The 18,772-nt window shown below is 44.9% G+C and overlaps 1 protein-coding gene and 44 non-coding genes across 46 annotated transcripts in view; 1 reads left to right on the top strand and 44 right to left on the bottom strand.

The window, feature by feature from the left end:
• The window catches only part of galnt18a (UDP-N-acetyl-alpha-D-galactosamine:polypeptide N-acetylgalactosaminyltransferase 18a), a 285,922-nt gene that overhangs the window by 173,709 nt on the left and 93,441 nt on the right, over window positions 1-18,772 (top strand). The gene's annotated exons all lie outside the window — the stretch shown is intronic.
• On the bottom strand, window positions 870-942 carry trnav-uac (transfer RNA valine (anticodon UAC)). Its single transcript has one exon. It is a non-coding gene; the product is annotated as a tRNA-Val (tRNA).
• trnav-cac (transfer RNA valine (anticodon CAC)) lies at window positions 1,190-1,262 on the bottom strand. The gene has a single exon. It is a non-coding gene; the product is annotated as a tRNA-Val (tRNA).
• Window positions 1,509-1,581, bottom strand: trnav-uac (transfer RNA valine (anticodon UAC)). Its single transcript has one exon. It is a non-coding gene; the product is annotated as a tRNA-Val (tRNA).
• Window positions 1,828-1,900, bottom strand: trnav-uac (transfer RNA valine (anticodon UAC)). The gene has a single exon. It is a non-coding gene; the product is annotated as a tRNA-Val (tRNA).
• trnav-aac (transfer RNA valine (anticodon AAC)) lies at window positions 2,148-2,220 on the bottom strand. The gene has a single exon. It is a non-coding gene; the product is annotated as a tRNA-Val (tRNA).
• trnav-cac (transfer RNA valine (anticodon CAC)) lies at window positions 2,468-2,540 on the bottom strand. The gene has a single exon. It is a non-coding gene; the product is annotated as a tRNA-Val (tRNA).
• trnav-uac (transfer RNA valine (anticodon UAC)) lies at window positions 3,746-3,818 on the bottom strand. Its single transcript has one exon. It is a non-coding gene; the product is annotated as a tRNA-Val (tRNA).
• trnav-cac (transfer RNA valine (anticodon CAC)) lies at window positions 4,386-4,458 on the bottom strand. Its single transcript has one exon. It is a non-coding gene; the product is annotated as a tRNA-Val (tRNA).
• Window positions 5,345-5,417, bottom strand: trnav-uac (transfer RNA valine (anticodon UAC)). The gene has a single exon. It is a non-coding gene; the product is annotated as a tRNA-Val (tRNA).
• On the bottom strand, window positions 5,665-5,737 carry trnav-cac (transfer RNA valine (anticodon CAC)). Its single transcript has one exon. It is a non-coding gene; the product is annotated as a tRNA-Val (tRNA).
• Window positions 6,304-6,376, bottom strand: trnav-aac (transfer RNA valine (anticodon AAC)). The gene has a single exon. It is a non-coding gene; the product is annotated as a tRNA-Val (tRNA).
• On the bottom strand, window positions 6,624-6,696 carry trnav-cac (transfer RNA valine (anticodon CAC)). Its single transcript has one exon. It is a non-coding gene; the product is annotated as a tRNA-Val (tRNA).
• On the bottom strand, window positions 6,943-7,015 carry trnav-aac (transfer RNA valine (anticodon AAC)). The gene has a single exon. It is a non-coding gene; the product is annotated as a tRNA-Val (tRNA).
• Window positions 7,584-7,656, bottom strand: trnav-uac (transfer RNA valine (anticodon UAC)). Its single transcript has one exon. It is a non-coding gene; the product is annotated as a tRNA-Val (tRNA).
• trnav-aac (transfer RNA valine (anticodon AAC)) lies at window positions 7,906-7,978 on the bottom strand. Its single transcript has one exon. It is a non-coding gene; the product is annotated as a tRNA-Val (tRNA).
• Window positions 8,226-8,298, bottom strand: trnav-aac (transfer RNA valine (anticodon AAC)). The gene has a single exon. It is a non-coding gene; the product is annotated as a tRNA-Val (tRNA).
• trnav-cac (transfer RNA valine (anticodon CAC)) lies at window positions 8,547-8,619 on the bottom strand. The gene has a single exon. It is a non-coding gene; the product is annotated as a tRNA-Val (tRNA).
• trnav-aac (transfer RNA valine (anticodon AAC)) lies at window positions 9,188-9,260 on the bottom strand. The gene has a single exon. It is a non-coding gene; the product is annotated as a tRNA-Val (tRNA).
• Window positions 9,508-9,580, bottom strand: trnav-uac (transfer RNA valine (anticodon UAC)). The gene has a single exon. It is a non-coding gene; the product is annotated as a tRNA-Val (tRNA).
• On the bottom strand, window positions 9,828-9,900 carry trnav-aac (transfer RNA valine (anticodon AAC)). Its single transcript has one exon. It is a non-coding gene; the product is annotated as a tRNA-Val (tRNA).
• trnav-cac (transfer RNA valine (anticodon CAC)) lies at window positions 10,148-10,220 on the bottom strand. The gene has a single exon. It is a non-coding gene; the product is annotated as a tRNA-Val (tRNA).
• trnav-uac (transfer RNA valine (anticodon UAC)) lies at window positions 10,468-10,540 on the bottom strand. Its single transcript has one exon. It is a non-coding gene; the product is annotated as a tRNA-Val (tRNA).
• Window positions 10,787-10,859, bottom strand: trnav-uac (transfer RNA valine (anticodon UAC)). The gene has a single exon. It is a non-coding gene; the product is annotated as a tRNA-Val (tRNA).
• On the bottom strand, window positions 11,107-11,179 carry trnav-aac (transfer RNA valine (anticodon AAC)). The gene has a single exon. It is a non-coding gene; the product is annotated as a tRNA-Val (tRNA).
• Window positions 11,427-11,499, bottom strand: trnav-uac (transfer RNA valine (anticodon UAC)). The gene has a single exon. It is a non-coding gene; the product is annotated as a tRNA-Val (tRNA).
• Window positions 11,747-11,819, bottom strand: trnav-aac (transfer RNA valine (anticodon AAC)). Its single transcript has one exon. It is a non-coding gene; the product is annotated as a tRNA-Val (tRNA).
• Window positions 12,067-12,139, bottom strand: trnav-cac (transfer RNA valine (anticodon CAC)). Its single transcript has one exon. It is a non-coding gene; the product is annotated as a tRNA-Val (tRNA).
• trnav-cac (transfer RNA valine (anticodon CAC)) lies at window positions 12,707-12,779 on the bottom strand. Its single transcript has one exon. It is a non-coding gene; the product is annotated as a tRNA-Val (tRNA).
• Window positions 13,028-13,100, bottom strand: trnav-aac (transfer RNA valine (anticodon AAC)). The gene has a single exon. It is a non-coding gene; the product is annotated as a tRNA-Val (tRNA).
• Window positions 13,348-13,420, bottom strand: trnav-cac (transfer RNA valine (anticodon CAC)). The gene has a single exon. It is a non-coding gene; the product is annotated as a tRNA-Val (tRNA).
• trnav-aac (transfer RNA valine (anticodon AAC)) lies at window positions 13,667-13,739 on the bottom strand. Its single transcript has one exon. It is a non-coding gene; the product is annotated as a tRNA-Val (tRNA).
• On the bottom strand, window positions 14,308-14,380 carry trnav-uac (transfer RNA valine (anticodon UAC)). The gene has a single exon. It is a non-coding gene; the product is annotated as a tRNA-Val (tRNA).
• trnav-aac (transfer RNA valine (anticodon AAC)) lies at window positions 14,630-14,702 on the bottom strand. Its single transcript has one exon. It is a non-coding gene; the product is annotated as a tRNA-Val (tRNA).
• Window positions 14,950-15,022, bottom strand: trnav-aac (transfer RNA valine (anticodon AAC)). The gene has a single exon. It is a non-coding gene; the product is annotated as a tRNA-Val (tRNA).
• trnav-cac (transfer RNA valine (anticodon CAC)) lies at window positions 15,271-15,343 on the bottom strand. The gene has a single exon. It is a non-coding gene; the product is annotated as a tRNA-Val (tRNA).
• trnav-aac (transfer RNA valine (anticodon AAC)) lies at window positions 15,912-15,984 on the bottom strand. The gene has a single exon. It is a non-coding gene; the product is annotated as a tRNA-Val (tRNA).
• Window positions 16,232-16,304, bottom strand: trnav-uac (transfer RNA valine (anticodon UAC)). The gene has a single exon. It is a non-coding gene; the product is annotated as a tRNA-Val (tRNA).
• trnav-aac (transfer RNA valine (anticodon AAC)) lies at window positions 16,552-16,624 on the bottom strand. Its single transcript has one exon. It is a non-coding gene; the product is annotated as a tRNA-Val (tRNA).
• Window positions 16,872-16,944, bottom strand: trnav-cac (transfer RNA valine (anticodon CAC)). The gene has a single exon. It is a non-coding gene; the product is annotated as a tRNA-Val (tRNA).
• On the bottom strand, window positions 17,192-17,264 carry trnav-uac (transfer RNA valine (anticodon UAC)). The gene has a single exon. It is a non-coding gene; the product is annotated as a tRNA-Val (tRNA).
• trnav-uac (transfer RNA valine (anticodon UAC)) lies at window positions 17,511-17,583 on the bottom strand. Its single transcript has one exon. It is a non-coding gene; the product is annotated as a tRNA-Val (tRNA).
• On the bottom strand, window positions 17,831-17,903 carry trnav-aac (transfer RNA valine (anticodon AAC)). The gene has a single exon. It is a non-coding gene; the product is annotated as a tRNA-Val (tRNA).
• trnav-uac (transfer RNA valine (anticodon UAC)) lies at window positions 18,151-18,223 on the bottom strand. Its single transcript has one exon. It is a non-coding gene; the product is annotated as a tRNA-Val (tRNA).
• Window positions 18,471-18,543, bottom strand: trnav-aac (transfer RNA valine (anticodon AAC)). The gene has a single exon. It is a non-coding gene; the product is annotated as a tRNA-Val (tRNA).

Genomic DNA, 18,772 nt, shown 5'->3' with positions numbered 1-18,772 from the left:
AATTTAGGGGCCCAGCAAGTCTCTTTAAAAATGCAACGAGACCAAGTCTGAAACCAGACACCCTTTCATCGGCGAAGAGAACTTGCACAAATCGCGACGGCAAACAGTTCACACCCAGTCAGAAACCCATGATAACCTTTTGTGTGTAAAGATATCTTGACTGCCACAAAAAATGGAAAACGTCGAAAATGTATATTGTTTTCAAAAACCGGATGACGAGACGAAAAACCTGCTCCCACCCATTTTCGAAAAGGGGACCTTTCGTGTATTAGGCGAACGTGATAACCACTACACTATGGAAACTGCTTTGCTTTAGATGCATTAAAGGGGCCCAGCAAGTCTCTTTCAAAATTCGACGAGACCAAGTCTGAAACCAGACACCCTTTCATCGGCGAAGAGAACTTGCACAAATCGCGACGCCAAACAGTTCACACCCAGTCAGAAACCCATGATAACCTTTTGTGTGTAAAGATATCTTGACTGCCACAAAAAATGGAAAACGTCGAAAATGCATATCGTTTTCAAAAACCCGATGACGAGACGAAATACCTGTTCCCACCCAGTCTCGAACTGGAGACCTTTCGAGTGTTAGGCAAACATGATAACCACTACACTATGGAAACTGCGGTGCATTTCCGACATTTGAGGGGCCCAGAAAGTCTCTTTCAAAATGCGACGAGACCAAGTCTGAAACCAGACACCCTTTCATCGGCGAAGAGAACTTGCACAAATCGCGACGGCAAACAGTTCACACCCAGTCAGAAACCCATGATAACACTTTTTGGTGAAGATATCTTGACTGCCACAAAAAATGGAAAACGTCGAAAATGTATATCGTTTTCAAAAACCCGATGACGAGACGAAAAACCTGTTCCCACCTAGTCTCGAACTGGGGACCTTCCGCGTGTAAGGCGAACGTGATAACCACTACACTATGGAAACTGCTGTGCCATCGCGGCCGTTAAGTGGCCCAGCGAGTCTTTTTTAAAATGCGACGAGACCAAGTCTGAAACCAGACACCCTTTCGTCTGCAAAGGGAAATTGCACAAAATGCGATGGAATCCAGTTCTGACCCAGACAGAAACCCAAGACAATCCTTTGTGAATGAAGATATCTTGACTGCCACAACAAATGGAAAATGTCGCTAATATATATCGTGTTCATAAACTAGATGACGAGAGCATAATCCTGTTTCCACCCAGTCTCGAACTGGGGACCTTTCGCGTGTGAGGCGAACGTGATAACCACTACACTATGGAAACAGCTGTGCTCCTGAAGCAATTTAGGGGCCCAGCAAGTCTCTTTCAAAATGCAACGAGACTAAGTCTGAAACCAGACACCCTTTCATCGGCGAAGAGAACTTGCACAAATCGCGACGGCAAACAGTTCACACCCAGTCAGAAACCCATGATAACACTTTTTGGTGAAGATATCTTGACTGCCACAAAAAATGGAAAACGTCGAAAATGTATATCGTTTTCAAAAACCCGATGACGAGACGAAAAACCTGTTCCCACCCAGTCTCAAACTGGGGACCTTCCGCGTGTAAGGCGAACGTGATAACCACTACACTATGGAAACTGCGGTGCATTTCTGACATTTAAGGGGCCCAGAATGTCTCTTTCAAAATGCGACGAGACCAAGTCTGAAACCAGACACCCTTTCATCGGCGAAGAGAACTTGCACAAATCGCGACGGCAAACAGTTCACACCCAGTCAGAAACCCATGATAACACTTTTTGGTGAAGATATCTTGACTGCCACAAAAAATGGAAAACGTCGAAAATGTATATCGTTTTCAAAAACCCGATGACGAGACGAAAAACCTGTTCCCACCTAGTCTCGAACTGGGGACCTTCCGCGTGTAAGGCGAACGTGATAACCACTACACTATGGAAACTGCTGTGCTTTTGAGGCATTGAAGTGGTCCAGCAAGTCTCTTTCAAAATGCGACGAGACCAAGTCTGAAACTAGACACCCTTTCATCGGCGAAGAGAACTTGCACAAATAGCGATGGAATCCAGTTCTGACCCAGACAGAAACCCAAGATAATCCTTTGTGAATGAAGATATCTCGACTGCCAAAAAAAATTTAAAATGTCGCGAATGAATATCGTGTTCAAAAACCAGATGCCGAGACAAAAAACCTGTTTCCACCCAGTCTCGAACTGGGGACCTTTCGCGTGTTAGGCGAATGTGATAACCACTACACTATGGAAACTGCTGTGCCATTGCGCCCGTTAAGTGGCCCAGCGAGTCTTTTTTAAAATGCGACGAGACCAAGTCTGAAACCAGACAGCCTTTCGTCTGCAAAGGGAACTTGCACAAAATGCGATGGAATCCAGTTCTGACCCAGACAGAAACCCAAGACAATCCTTTGTGAATGAAGATATCTTGACTGCCACAATAAATGGAAAATGTCGCTAATGTATATTGTGTTCATAAACTAGATGACGACAGCATAATCCTGTTTCCACCCAGTCTCGAACTGGTGACCTTTCGCGTGTGAGGCGAACGTGATAACCACTACACTATGGAAACGGCTGTGGTCCTGAAGCAATTTAGGGGCCCAGCAAGTCTCTTTCAAAATGCAACGAGACCAAGTCTGAAACCAGACACCCTTTCATCGGCGAAGAGAACTTGCACAAATCGCGACGGCAAACAGTTCACACCCAGTCAGAAACCCATGATAACCTTTTGTGTGTAAAGATATCTTGACTGCCACAAAAAATGGAAAACGTCGAAAATGTATATCGTTTTCAAAAACCCGATGACGAGACGAAAAACCTGCTCCCACCCATTTTAGAACAGGGGACCTTTCGTATAATAGGCGAACGTGATCACCACTACACTATGGTAACTGCTTTGCTTTAGCTGCATTAAAGGGGCCCAGCAAGTCTCTTTCAAAATGCAACGAGACCAAGTCTGAAACCAGACACCCTTTCATCAGCGAAGAGAACTTGCACAAATCGCGACGGCAAACAGTTCTCACCCAGTCAGAAACCCATGATAACACTTTTTGGTGAAGATATCTTGACTGCCACAAAAAATGGAAAACGTCGAAAATATATTTCGTTTTCAAAAACCGGATGACGAGACGAAAAACCTGTTCCCACCCAGTCTCGAACTGGGGACCTTTCACGTGTTAGGCGAATGTGATAACCACTACAATATGGAAACTGCGGTGCTTTTGTGTCATTTAAGGGGCCCAGAAAGTCTCTTTCAAAATGCGACGAGACCAAGTCTGAAACCAGACACCCTTTCATCGGCGAAGAGAACTTGCACAAATAGTGACGGCAACCAGTTCTCACCCAGTCAGAAACCCATGATAATCCTTTGTGTGTGAAGATATCTTGACTGCCACAAAAAATGTAAAAGGTCGCTAATGAATATCGTGTTCAAAAACCAGATGCCGAGACAGAAAACCTGTTTCCCCCCAGTCTCGAATTGGGGACCTTCCGCGTGTTAGGCTAATGTGATAACCACTACACTATGGAAACAGCTCTGCTCCTGAGGCATTTTAGGGGCCCAGTAAGTCTTTTTCAAAATGCGACGAGACCAAGTCTGAAACCAGACACCCTTTCATCGGCGAAGAGAACTTGCACAAATCGCGACGGCAAACAGTTCACACCCAGTCAGAAACCCATGATAACACTTTTTGGTGAAGATATCTTGACTGCCACAAAAAATGGAAAACGTCGAAAATGTATATCGTTTTCAAAAACCCAATGACGAGACGAAAAACCTGTTCCCACCCAGTCTCGAACTGGGGACCTTCTGTGTGTAAGGCAAACGTGATAACCACTACACTATTGAAACTGCTGTGCTTTTGCGGTATTTAAGTGGTCCAGCAAGTCTCTTTCAAAATGCGACGAGACCAAGTCTGAAACCAGACACCCTTTCATCGGCGAAGAGAACTTGCACAAATAGCGATGGAATCCAGTTCTGACCCAGACAGAAACCCAAGATAATCCTTTGTGAATGAAGATATCTTGACTGCCACAAAAAATGTAAAATGTCGCGAATGAATATCGTGTTCAAAAACCAGATGCCGAGACAAAAAACCTGTTTCCACCCAGTCTCGAACTGGGGACTTTTCGCGTGTTCGGCGAATGTGATAACCACTACACTATGGAAACTGCTGTGCCTTCGCGGCCGTTAAGTGGCCCAGCGAGTCTTTTTTAAAATGCGACGAGACCAAGTCTGAAACCAGACACCCTTTCGTCTGCAAAGGGAAATTGCACAAAATGCGATGGAATCCAGTTCTGACCCAGACAGAAACCCAAGACAATCCTTTGTGAATGAAGATATCTTGACTGCCACAACAAATGGAAAATGTCGCTAATGGAAATCGTGTTCATAAACTAGATGACGAGAGCATAATCCTGTTTCCACCCAGTCTCGAACTGGGGACCTTTCGCGTGTGAGGCGAACGGGATAACCACTACACTATGGAAACAGCTGCGGTCCTGAAGCAATTTAGGGGCCCAGCAAGTCTCTTTAAAAATGCAAAGAGACCAAGTCTGAAACCAGACACCCTTTCATCGGCGAAGAGAACTTGCACAAATCGCGACGGCAAACAGTTCACACCCAGTCAGAAACCCATGATAACCTTTTGTGTGTAAAGATATCTTGACTGCCACAAAAAATGGAAAACGTCGAAAATGTATATTGTTTTCAAAAACCGGATGACGAGACGAAAAACCTGCTCCCACCCATTTTCGAAAAGGGGACCTTTCGTGTATTAGGCGAACGTGATAACCACTACACTATGGAAACTGCTTTGCTTTAGATGCATTAAAGGGGCCCAGCAAGTCTCTTTCAAAATTCGACGAGACCAAGTCTGAAACCAGACACCCTTTCATCGGCGAAGAGAACTTGCACAAATCGCGACGCCAAACAGTTCACACCCAGTCAGAAACCCATGATAACCTTTTGTGTGTAAAGATATCTTGACTGCCACAAAAAATGGAAAACGTCGAAAATGTATATCGTTTTCAAAAACCCGATGACGAGACGAAATACCTGTTCCCACCCAGTCTCGAACTGGAGACCTTTCGAGTGTTAGGCAAACATGATAACCACTACACTATGGAAACTGCGGTGCATTTCCGACATTTGAGGGGCCCAGAAAGTCTCTTTCAAAATGCGACGAGACCAAGTCTGAAACCAGACACCCTTTCATCGGCGAAGAGAACTTGCACAAATCGCGACGGCAAACAGTTCACACCCAGTCAGAAACCCATGATAACACTTTTTGGTGAAGATATCTTGACTGCCACAAAAAATGGAAAACGTCGAAAATGTATATCGTTTTCAAAAACCCGATGACGAGACGAAAAACCTGTTCCCACCTAGTCTCGAACTGGGGACCTTCCGCGTGTAAGGCGAACGTGATAACCACTACACTATGGAAACTGCTGTGCCATCGCGGCCGTTAAGTGGCCCAGCGAGTCTTTTTTAAAATGCGACGAGACCAAGTCTGAAACCAGACACCCTTTCGTCTGCAAAGGGAAATTGCACAAAATGCGATGGAATCCAGTTCTGACCCAGACAGAAACCCAAGACAATCCTTTGTGAATGAAGATATCTTGACTGCCACAACAAATGGAAAATGTCGCTAATATATATCGTGTTCATAAACTAGATGACGAGAGCATAATCCTGTTTCCACCCAGTCTCGAACTGGGGACCTTTCGCGTGTGAGGCGAACGTGATAACCACTACACTATGGAAACAGCTGTGCTCCTGAAGCAATTTAGGGGCCCAGCAAGTCTCTTTCAAAATGCAACGAGACTAAGTCTGAAACCAGACACCCTTTCATCGGCGAAGAGAACTTGCACAAATCGCGACGGCAAACAGTTCACACCCAGTCAGAAACCCATGATAACACTTTTTGGTGAAGATATCTTGACTGCCACAAAAAATGGAAAACGTCGAAAATGTATATCGTTTTCAAAAACCCGATGACGAGACGAAAAACCTGTTCCCACCCAGTCTCGAACTGGGGACCTTCCGAGTGTAAGGCGAACGTGATAACCACTAAACTATGGAAACTGCTGTGCTTTTGAGGCATTGAAGTGGTCCAGCAAGTCTCTTTCAAAATGCGACGAGACCAAGTCTGAAACTAGACACCCTTTCATCGGCGAAGAGAACTTGCACAAATAGCGATGGAATCCAGTTCTGACCCAGACAGAAACCCAAGATAATCCTTTGTGAATGAAGATATCTTGACTGCCAAAAAAAAATTAAAATGTCGCGAATGAATATCGTGTTCAAAAACCAGATGCCGAGACAAAAAACCTGTTTCCACCCAGTCTCGAACTGGGGACCTTTCGCGTGTTAGGCGAATGTGATAACCACTACACTATGGAAACTGCTGTGCTATCGCGGCCGTTAAGTGGCCCAGCGAGTCTTTTTTAAAATGCGACGAGACCAAGTCTGAAACCAGACACCCTTTCGTCTGCAAAGGGAAATTGTACAAAATGCGATGGAATCCAGTTCTGACCCAGACAGAAACCCAAGACAATCCTTTGTGAATGAAGATATCTTGACTGCCACAACAAATGGAAAATGTCGCTAATGTATATCGTGTTCATAAACTAGATGACGAGAGCATAATCCTGTTTCCACCCAGTCTCGAACTGGGGACCTTTCGCGTGTGAGGCAAACGTGATAACCACTACACTATGGAAACAGCTGCGGTCCTGAAGCAATTTAGGGGCCCAGCAAGTCTCTTTAAAACTGCAACGAGACCAAGTCTGAAACCACACACCCTTTCATCGGCGAAGAGAACTTGCACAAATCGCAACGGCAAACAGTTCTCACCCAGTCAGAAACCCATGATAACACTTTTTGGTGAAGATATCTTGACTGCCACAAAAAATGGAAAACATCGAAAATGTATATCGTTTTCAAAAAACGAATGACGAGACGAAAAACCTGTTCCCACCCAGTCTCGAACTGGGGACCTTTCGCGTGTTAGGCGAATGTGATAACCACTACACTATGGAAACTGCTATGCTTTTGCGGTATTTAAGTGGTCCAGCAAGTCTCTTTCAAAATGCAACGAGACCAAGTCTGAAACCAGACACCCTTTCATCGGCGAAGAGAATTGCACAAATCGCGACGGCAAACAGTTCACACCCAGTCAGAATCCCATGATAACACTTTTTGGTGAAGATATCTTGACTGCCACAAAAAATGGAAAACGTCGAAAATGTATATCGTTTTCAAAAACCGGATGACGAGACGAAAAACCTGTTCCCACTCAGTCTCAAACTGGGGACCTTTCGCGTGTGAGGTGAACGTAATAACCACTACACTATGGAAACAGCCGTGCTCCTGAGGCATTTTAGGGGCCCAGTAAGTCTTTTTCAAAATGCGACGAGCAAGTCTGAAACCAGACACCCTTTCATCGGCGAAGAGAACTTTCACAAATAGTGACGGCAACCAGTTCTCACCCAGTCAGAAACCCATGATAATCCTTTGTGTGTGAAGATATCTTGACTGCCACAAAAAATGGAAAACGTTGAAAATGTATATCGTTTTCAAAAACCAGATGACGAGACGAAACAAAAAACCTGTTCCCACCCAGTCTCGAACTGGGGACCTTCCGCGTGTAAGGCGAATGTGATAACCACTACACTATGGAAACCGCGGTGCTTTTGTGTCATTTAAGGGGCCCAGAAAGTCTCTTTCAAAATGCGACGAGACCAAGTCTGAAACCAGACACCCTTTCATCGGCGAAGAGAACTTGCACAAATAGTGACGGCAACCAGTTCTCACCCAGTGAGAAACCCATGATAATCCTTTTTGTGTGTGAAGATATCTTTACTGCCACAAAAAATGTAAAAGGTCGCAAATGAATATCGTGTTCAAAAACCAGATGCCGAGACAAAAAACCTGTTTCCACCCAGTCTCGAACTGGGGACCTTTCGCGTGTTAGGCGAATGTGATAACCACTACACTATGGAAACTGCTGTGCTTTTGAGGCATTGAAGTGGTCCAACAAGTCTCTTTCAAAATGCGACGAGACCAAGTCTGAAACTAGACACCCTTTCATCGGCGAAGAGAACTTGCACAAATAGCGATGGAATCCAGTTCTGACCCAGACAGAAACCCAAGATAATCCTTTGTGAATGAAGATATCTTGACTGCCAAAAAAAATGTAAAATGTCGCGAATGAATATCGTGTTCAAAAACCAGATGCCGAGACAAAAAACCTGTTTCCACCCAGTCTCGAACTGGGGACCTTTCGCGTGTTAGGCGAATGTGATAACCACTACACTATGGAAACTGCTGTGCCATCGTGGCCGTTAAGTGGCCCAGCGAGTCTTTTTTAAAATGCGACGAGACCAAGTCTGAAACCAGACAGCCTTTCGTCTGCAAAGGGAACTTGCACAAAATGCGATTGGAATCCAGTTCTGACCCAGACAGAAACCCAAGACAATCCTTTGTGAATGAAGATATCTTGACTGCCACAACAAATGGAAAATGTCGCTAATGTATATTGTGTTCATAAACTAGATGACGACAGCATAATCCTGTTTCCACCCAGTCTCGAACTGGGGACCTTTCGCGTGTGAGGCGAACGTGATAACCACTACACTATGGAAACGGCTGTGGTACTGAAGCAATTTAGGGGCCCAGCAAGTCTCTTTCAAAATGCAACGAGACCAAGTCTGAAACCAGACACCCTTTCATCGGCGAAGAGAACTTGCACAAATCGCGACGGCAAACAGTTCACACCCAGTCAGATAACCCATGATAACCTTTTGTGTGTAAAGATATCTTGACTGCCACAAAAAATGGAAAACGTGGAAAATGTATATCGTTTTCAAAAACCGGATGACGAGACGAAAATCCTGCTCCCACCCATTTTCGAACAGGGGACCTTTCGTGTAACAGGCGAACGTGATCACTACTACACTATGGAAACTGCTTTGCTTTAGCTGCATTAAAGGGGCCCAGCAAGTCTCTTTCAAAATGCAACGAGACCAAGTCTGAAACCAGACACCCTTTCATCGGCGAAGAGAACTTGCACAAATCGCGACGGCAAACAGTTCACACCCAGTCAGAAACCCATGATAACCTTTTGTGTGTAAAGATATCTTGACTGCCACAAAAAATGGAAAACGTCGAAAATGTATATCGTTTTCAAAAACCGGATGACGAGACGAAAAACCTGTTCCCACCCAGTCTCGAACTGGGGACCTTTCACGTGTTAGGCGAATGTGATAACCACTACACTATGGAAACTGCGGTGCTTTTGTGTCATTTAAGGGGCCCAGAAAGTCTCTTTCAAAATGCGACGAGACCAAGTCTGAAACCAGACACCCTTTCATCGGCGAAGAGAACTTGCACAAATAGTGACTGCAACCAGTTCTCACCCAGTCAGAAACCCATGATAATCCTTTGTGTGTGAAGATATCTTGACTGCCACAAAAAATGGAAAACGTTGAAAATGTATATCGTTTTCAAAAACCAGATGACGAGACGAAAAACCTGTTCCCACCCAGTCTCGAACTGGGGACCTTCCGCGTGTAAGGCGAATGTGATAACCACTACACTATGGAAACCGCGGTGCTTTTGTGTCATTTAAGGGGCCCAGAAAGTCTCTTTAAAAATGCGACGAGACCAAGGCTGAAACCAGACACCCTTTCATCGGCGAAGAGAACTTGCACAAATAGTGACGGCAACCAGTTCTCACCCAGTGAGAAACCCATGATAATCCTTTGTGTGTGAAGATATCTTTACTGCCACAAAAAATGTAAAAGGTCGCTAATGAATATCGTGTTCAAAAACCAGATGCCGAGACAAAAAACCTGTTTCCACCCAGTCTCGAACTGGGGACCTTTCGCGTGTTAGGCGAATGTGATAACCACTACACTATGGAAACTGCTGTGCCAGCGCGGCCTTTAAGTGGCCCAGCGAGTCTTTTTTAAAATGCGACGAGACCAAGTCTGAAACCAGACACCCTTTCATCTGCAAAGGGAATTTGCACAAAAAGCGATGGAATCCACTTCTGACCCAGACAGAAACCCAAGACAATCCTTTGTGAATGAAGATATCTTGACTGCCACAACAAATGGAAAATGTCGCTAATGTATATAGTGTTTATAAACTAGATGACGAGAGCATTATTCTGTTTCCACCCAGTCTCGAACTGGGGACCTTTCGCGTGTGAGGCGAACGTGATAACCACTACACTATGGAAACAGCTGTGCTCCTGGAGCAATTTAGGGGCCCAGCAAGTCTCTTTCAAAATGCAACGAGACTAAGTCTGAAACCAGACACCCTTTCATCGGCGAAGAGAACTTGCACAAATCGCGACGGCAAACAGTTCACACCCAGTCAGAAACCCATGATAACCTTTTGTGTGTAAAGATATCTTGACTGCCACAAAAAATGGAAAACGTCGAAAATGTATATCATTTTCAAAAACCCGATGACGAGACGAAAAACCTGTTCCCACCCAGTCTCGAACTGGGGACCTTCCGCGTGTAAGGCAAACGTGATAACCACTACACTATGGAAACTGCGGTGCATTTCCGACATTTAAGGGGCCCAGAAAGTCTCTTTCAAAATGCGACGAGACCAAGTCTGAAACCAGACACCCTTTCATCGGCGAAGAGAACTTGCACAAATCGCGACGGCAAACAGTTCACACCTATTCAGAAACCCATGATAACACTTTTTGGTGAAGATATCTTGACTGCCACAAAAAATGGAAAACGTCGAAAATGTATATCGTTTTCAAAAACCCGATGACGAGACGAAAAACCTGTTCCCACCCAGTCTCGAACTGGGGACCCTCCACGTGTAAGGCGAACGAGATAACCACTACACTATGGAAACTGCTGTGCTTTTGAGGCATTGAAGTGGTCCAGCAAGTCTCTTTCAAAATGCAACGAGACCAAGTCTGAAACCAGACACCCTTTCATCGGCGAAGAGAACTTGCACAAATCGCGACGGCAAACAGTTCACACCCAGTCAGAAACCCATGATAACCTTTTGTGTGTAAAGATATCTTGACTGCCACAAAAAATGGAAAACGTCGAAAATGTATATCGTTTTCAAAAACCGGATGACGAGACGAAAAACCTGTTCCCACCCAGTCTCGAACTGGGGACCTTTCACGTGTTAGGCGAATGTGATAACCACTACACTATGGAAACTGCGGTGCTTTTGTGTCATTTAAGGGGCCCAGAAAGTCTCTTTCAAAATGCGACGAGACCAAGTCTGAAACCAGACACCCTTTCATCGGCGAAGAGAACTTGCACAAATAGTGACTGCAACCAGTTCTCACCCAGTCAGAAACCCATGATAATCCTTTGTGTGTGAAGATATCTTGACTGCCACAAAAAATGGAAAACGTTGAAAATGTATATCGTTTCCAAAAACCAGATGACGAGATGAAAAACCTGTTCCCACCCAGTCTCGAACTGGGGACCTTCCGCGTGTAAGGGGAATGTGATAACCACTACACTATGGAAACCGCGGTGCTTTTGTGTCATTTAAGGGGCCCAGAAAGTCTCTTTCAAAATGCGACGAGACCAAGTCTGAAACCAGACACCCTTTCATCGGCGAAGAGAACTTGCACAAATAGTGACGGCAACCAGTTCTCACCCAGTGAGAAACCCATGATAATCCTTTGTGTGTGAAGATATCTTTACTGCCACAAAAAATTTAAAAGGTCGCTAATGAATATCGTGTTCAAAAACCAGATGCCGAGACAAAAAACCTGTTTCCACCCAGTCTCGAACTGGGGACCTTTCGCGTGTTAGGCGAATGTGATAACCACTACACTATGGAAACTGCTGTGCCAGCGCGGCCTTTAAGTGGCCCAGCGAGTCTTTTTTAAAATGCGACGAGACCAAGTCTGAAACCAGACACCCTTTCATCTGCAAAGGGAATTTGCACAAAAAGCGATGGAATCCAGTTCTGACCCAGACAGAAACCCAAGACAATCCTTTGTGAATGAAGATATCTTGACTGCCACAACAAATGGAAAATGTCGCTAATGTATATCGTGTTTATAAACTAGATGACGAGAGCATTATTCTGTTTCCACCCAGTCTCGAACTGGGGACCTTTCGCGTGTGAGGCGAACGTGATAACCACTACACTATGGAAACAGCTGTGCTCCTGAAGCAATTTAGGGGCCCAGCAAGTCTCTTTCAAAATGCAACGAGACTAAGTCTGAAACCAGACACCCTTTCATCGGCGAAGAGAACTTGCACAAATCGCGACGGCAAACAGTTAACACCCAGTCAGAAACCCATGATAACCTTTTGTGTGTAAAGATATCTTTACTGCCACAAAAAATGTAAAAGGTCGCTAATGAATATCGTGTTCAAAAACCAGATGCCGAGACAGAAAACCTGTTTCCCCCCAGTCTCGAATTGGGGACCTTCCGCGTGTTAGGCGAATGTGATAACCACAACACTATGGAAACTGCTGTGCCAGCGCGGCCTTTAAGTGGCCCAGCGAGTGTTTTTTAAAATGCGACGAGACCAAGTCCGAAACCAGACACCCTTTCATCTGCAAAGGGAATTTGCACAAAAAGCGATGGAATCCAGTTCTGACCCAGACAGAAACCCAAGACAATCCTTTGTGAATGAAGATATCTTGACTGCCACAACAAATGGAAAATGTCGCTAATGTATATTGTGTTCATAAACTAGATGACGAGAGCATAATCCTGTTTCCACCCAGTCTCGAACTGGGGACCTTTCGCGTGTGAGGCGAACGTGATAACCACTACACTATGGAAACAGCTCTGCTCCTGAGGCATTTTAGGGGCCCAGTAAGTCTTTTTCAAAATGCGACGAGACTAAGTCTGAAACCAGACACCCTTTCATCGGCGAAGAGAACTTGCACAAATCGCGACGGCAAACAGTTCACACCCAGTCAGAAACCCATGATAACCTTTTGTGTGTAAAGATATCTTGACTGCCACAAAAAATGTAAAATGTCGCGAATGAATATCGTGTTCAAAAACCAGATGCCGAGACAAAAAAACATATTTCCACCCAGTCTCGAACTGGGGACCTTTCGCGTGTTAGGCGAATGGGATAACCACTACACTATGGAAACTGCTGTGCCATCGCGGCCGTGAAGTGGCCCAGCGAGTCTTTTTTAAAATGCGACGAGACCAAGTCTGAAACCAGACACCCTTTCGTCTGCAAAGGGAAATTGTACAAAATGCGATGGAATCCAGTTCTTACCCAGACAGAAACCCAAGACAATCCTTTGTGAATGAAGATATCTTGACTGCCACAACAAATGGAAAATGTCGCTAATGTATATCGTGTTCATAAACTAGATGACGAGAGCATAATCCTGTTTCCACCCAGTCTCGAACTGGGGACCTTTCGCGTGTGAGGCAAACGTGATAACCACTACACTATGGAAACAGCTGCGGTCCTGAAGCAATTTAGGGGCCCAGCAAGTCTCTTTAAAAATGCAACGAGACCAAGTCTGAAACCACACACCCTTTCATCGGCGAAGAGAACTTGCACAAATCGCAACGGCAAACAGTTCTCACCCAGTCAGAAACCCATGATAACACTTTTTGGTGAAGATATCTTGACTGCCACAAAAAATGGAAAACATCGAAAATGTATATCGTTTTCAAAAAACGAATGACGAGACGAAAAACCTGTTCCCACCCAGTCTCGAACTGGGGACCTTTCGCGTGTTAGGCGAATGTGATAACCACTACACTATGGAAACTGCTATGCTTTTGCGGTATTTAAGTGGTCCAGCAAGTCTCTTTCAAAATGCAACGAGACCAAGTCTGAAACCAGACACCCTTTCATCGGCGAAGAGAATTGCACAAATCGCGACGGCAAACAGTTCACACCCAGTCAGAATCCCATGATAACACTTTTTGGTGAAGATATCTTGACTGCCACAAAAAATGGAAAACGTCGAAAATGTATATCGTTTTCAAAAACCGGATGACGAGACGAAAAACCTGTTCCCACTCAGTCTCAAACTGGGGACCTTTCGCGTGTGAGGTGAACGTAATAACCACTACACTATGGAAACAGCCGTGCTCCTGAGGCATTTTAGGGGCCCAGTAAGTCTTTTTCAAAATGCGACGAGCAAGTCTGAAACCAGACACCCTTTCATCGGCGAAGAGAACTTTCACAAATAGTGACGGCAACCAGTTCTCACCCAGTCAGAAACCCATGATAATCCTTTGTGTGTGAAGATATCTTGACTGCCACAAAAAATGGAAAACGTTGAAAATGTATATCGTTTTCAAAAACCAGATGACGAGACGAAACAAAAAACCTGTTCCCACCCAGTCTCGAACTGGGGACCTTCCGCGTGTAAGGCGAATGTGATAACCACTACACTATGGAAACCGCGGTGCTTTTGTGTCATTTAAGGGGCCCAGAAAGTCTCTTTCAAAATGCGACGAGACCAAGTCTGAAACCAGACACCCTTTCATCGGCGAAGAGAACTTGCACAAATAGTGACGGCAACCAGTTCTCACCCAGTGAGAAACCCATGATAATCCTTTTTGTGTGTGAAGATATCTTTACTGCCACAAAAAATGTAAAAGGTCGCAAATGAATATCGTGTTCAAAAACCAGATGCCGAGACAAAAAACCTGTTTCCACCCAGTCTCGAACTGGGGACCTTTCGCGTGTTAGGCGAATGTGATAACCACTACACTATGGAAACTGCTGTGCTTTTGAGGCATTGAAGTGGTCCAACAAGTCTCTTTCAAAATGCGACGAGACCAAGTCTGAAACTAGACACCCTTTCATCGGCGAAGAGAACTTGCACAAATAGCGATGGAATCCAGTTCTGACCCAGACAGAAACCCAAGATAATCCTTTGTGAATGAAGATATCTTGACTGCCAAAAAAAATGTAAAATGTCGCGAATGAATATCGTGTTCAAAAACCAGATGCCGAGACAAAAAACCTGTTTCCACCCAGTCTCGAACTGGGGACCTTTCGCGTGTTAGGCGAATGTGATAACCACTACACTATGGAAACTGCTGTGCCATCGTGGCCGTTAAGTGGCCCAGCGAGTCTTTTTTAAAATGCGACGAGACCAAGTCTGAAACCAGACAGCCTTTCGTCTGCAAAGGGAACTTGCACAAAATGCGATTGGAATCCAGTTCTGACCCAGACAGAAACCCAAGACAATCCTTTGTGAATGAAGATATCTTGACTGCCACAACAAATGGAAAATGTCGCTAATGTATATTGTGTTCATAAACTAGATGACGACAGCATAATCCTGTTTCCACCCAGTCTCGAACTGGGGACCTTTCGCGTGTGAGGCGAACGTGATAACCACTACACTATGGAAACGGCTGTGGTACTGAAGCAATTTAGGGGCCCAGCAAGTCTCTTTCAAAATGCAACGAGACCAAGTCTGAAACCAGACACCCTTTCATCGGCGAAGAGAACTTGCACAAATCGCGACGGCAAACAGTTCACACCCAGTCAGATAACCCATGATAACCTTTTGTGTGTAAAGATATCTTGACTGCCACAAAAAATGGAAAACGTGGAAAATGTATATCGTTTTCAAAAACCGGATGACGAGACGAAAATCCTGCTCCCACCCATTTTCGAACAGGGGACCTCTCGTGTAACAGGCGAACGTGATCACTACTACACTATGGAAACTGCTTTGCTTTAGCTGCATTAAAGGGGCCCAGCAAGTCTCTTTCAAAATGCAACGAGACCAAGTCTGAAACCAGACACCCTTTCATCGGCGAAGAGAACTTGCACAAATCGCGACGGCAAACAGTTCACACCCAGTCAGAAACCCATGATAACCTTTTGTGTGTAAAGATATCTTGACTGCCACAAAAAATGGAAAACGTCGAAAATGTATATCGTTTTCAAAAACCGGATGACGAGACGAAAAACCTGTTCCCACCCAGTCTCGAACTGGGGACCTTTCACGTGTTAGGCGAATGTGATAACCACTACACTATGGAAACTGCGGTGCTTTTGTGTCATTTAAGGGGCCCAGAAAGTCTCTTTCAAAATGCGACGAGACCAAGTCTGAAACCAGACACCCTTTCATCGGCGAAGAGAACTTGCACAAATAGTGACTGCAACCAGTTCTCACCCAGTCAGAAACCCATGATAATCCTTTGTGTGTGAAGATATCTTGACTGCCACAAAAAATGGAAAACGTTGAAAATGTATATCGTTTTCAAAAACCAGATGACGAGTCGAAAAACCTGTTCCCACCCAGTCTCGAACTGGGGACCTTCCGCGTGTAAGGCGAATGTGATAACCACTACACTATGGAAACCGCGGTGCTTTTCTGTCATTTAAGGGGCCCAGAAAGTCTCTTTAAAAATGCGACGAGACCAAGGCTGAAACCAGACACCCTTTCATCGGCGAAGAGAACTTGCACAAATAGTGACGGCAACCAGTTCTCACCCAGTGAGAAACCCATGATAATCCTTTGTGTGTGAAGATATCTTTACTGCCACAAAAAATGTAAAAGGTCGCTAATGAATATCGTGTTCAAAAACCAGATGCCGAGACAAAAAACCTGTTTCCACCCAGTCTCGAACTGGGGACCTTTCGCGTGTTAGGCGAATGTGATAACCAATACACTATGGAAACTGCTGTGCCAGCGCGGCCTTTAAGTGGCCCAGCGAGTCTTTTTTAAAATGCGACGAGACCAAGTCTGAAACCAGACACCCTTTCATCTGCAAAGGGAATTTGCACAAAAAGCGATGGAATCCACTTCTGACCCAGACAGAAACCCAAGACAATCCTTTGTGAATGAAGATATCTTGACTGCCACAACAAATGGAAAATGTCGCTAATGTATATCGTGTTTATAAACTAGATGACGAGAGCATTATTCTGTTTCCACCCAGTCTCGAACTGGGGACCTTTCGCGTGTGAGGCGAACGTGATAACCACTACACTATGGAAACAGCTGTGCTCCTGAAGCAATTTAGGGGCCCAGCAAGTCTCTTTCAAAATGCAACGAGACTAAGTCTGAAACCAGACACCCTTTCATCGGCGAAGAGAACTTGCACAAATCGCGACGGCAAACAGTTCACACCCAGTCAGAAACCCATGATAACCTTTTGTGTGTAAAGATATCTTGACTGCCACAAAAAATGGAAAACGTCGAAAATGTATATCATTTTCAAAAACCCGATGACGAGACGAAAAACCTGTTCCCACCCAGTCTCGAACTGGGGACCTTCCGCGTGTAAGGCAAACGTGATAACCACTACACTATGGAAACTGCGGTGCATTTCCGACATTTAAGGGGCCCAGAAAGTCTCTTTCAAAATGAGACGAGACCAAGTCTGAAACCAGACACCCTTTCATCGGCGAAGAGAACTTGCACAAATCGCGACGGCAAACAGTTCACACCTATTCAGAAACCCATGATAACACTTTTTGGTGAAGATATCTTGACTGCCACAAAAAATGGAAAACGTCGAAAATGTATATCGTTTTCAAAAACCCGATGACGAGACGAAAAACCTGTTCCCACCCAGTCTCGAACTGGGGACCCTCCACGTGTAAGGCGAACGAGATAACCACTACACTATGGAAACTGCTGTGCTTTTGAGGCATTGAAGTGGTCCAGCAAGTCTCTTTCAAAATGCAACGAGACCAAGTCTGAAACCAGACACCCTTTCATCGGCGAAGAGAACTTGCACAAATCGCGACGGCAAACAGTTCACACCCAGTCAGAAACCCATGATAACCTTTTGTGTGTAAAGATATCTTGACTGCCACAAAAAATGGAAAACGTCGAAAATGTATATCGTTTTCAAAAACCGGATGACGAGACGAAAAACCTGTTCCCACCCAGTCTCGAACTGGGGACCTTTCACGTGTTAGGCGAATGTGATAACCACTACACTATGGAAACTGCGGTGCTTTTGTGTCATTTAAGGGGCCCAGAAAGTCTCTTTCAAAATGCGACGAGACCAAGTCTGAAACCAGACACCCTTTCATCGGCGAAGAGAACTTGCACAAATAGTGACTGCAACCAGTTCTCACCCAGTCAGAAACCCATGATAATCCTTTGTGTGTGAAGATATCTTGACTGCCACAAAAAATGGAAAACGTTGAAAATGTATATCGTTTCCAAAAACCAGATGACGAGATGAAAAACCTGTTCCCACCCAGTCTCGAACTGGGGACCTTCCGCGTGTAAGGGGAATGTGATAACCACTACACTATGGAAACCGCGGTGCTTTTGTGTCATTTAAGGGGCCCAGAAAGTCTCTTTCAAAATGCGACGAGACCAAGTCTGAAACCAGACACCCTTTCATCGGCGAAGAGAACTTGCACAAATAGTGACGGCAACCAGTTCTCACCCAGTGAGAAACCCATGATAATCCTTTGTGTGTGAAGATATCTTTACTGCCACAAAAAATGTAAAAGGTCGCTAATGAATATCGTGTTCAAAAACCAGATGCCGAGACAAAAAACCTGTTTCCACCCAGTCTCGAACTGGGGACCTTTCGCGTGTTAGGCGAATGTGATAACCACTACACTATGGAAACTGCTGTGCCAGCGCGGCCTTTAAGTGGCCCAGCGAGTCTTTTTTAAAATGCGACGAGACCAAGTCTGAAACCAGACACCCTTTCATCTGCAAAGGGAATTTGCACAAAAAGCGATGGAATCCAGTTCTGACCCAGACAGAAACCCAAGACAATCCTTTGTGAATGAAGATATCTTGACTGCCACAACAAATGGAAAATGTCGCTAATGTATATCGTGTTTATAAACTAG

This window comes from Idiotropiscis lumnitzeri, chromosome 6, assembly GCF_059441095.1.
Source record: "Idiotropiscis lumnitzeri isolate Australia: NSW breed Sydney's pygmy pipehorse chromosome 6, RoL_Ilum_1.0, whole genome shotgun sequence".
NCBI classification, from domain to species: Eukaryota; Metazoa; Chordata; class Actinopteri; order Syngnathiformes; family Syngnathidae; genus Idiotropiscis; species Idiotropiscis lumnitzeri.
Note: the sequence above shows the minus strand (reverse complement) of the source record. Positions and strands in the feature narration are given on the sequence as shown.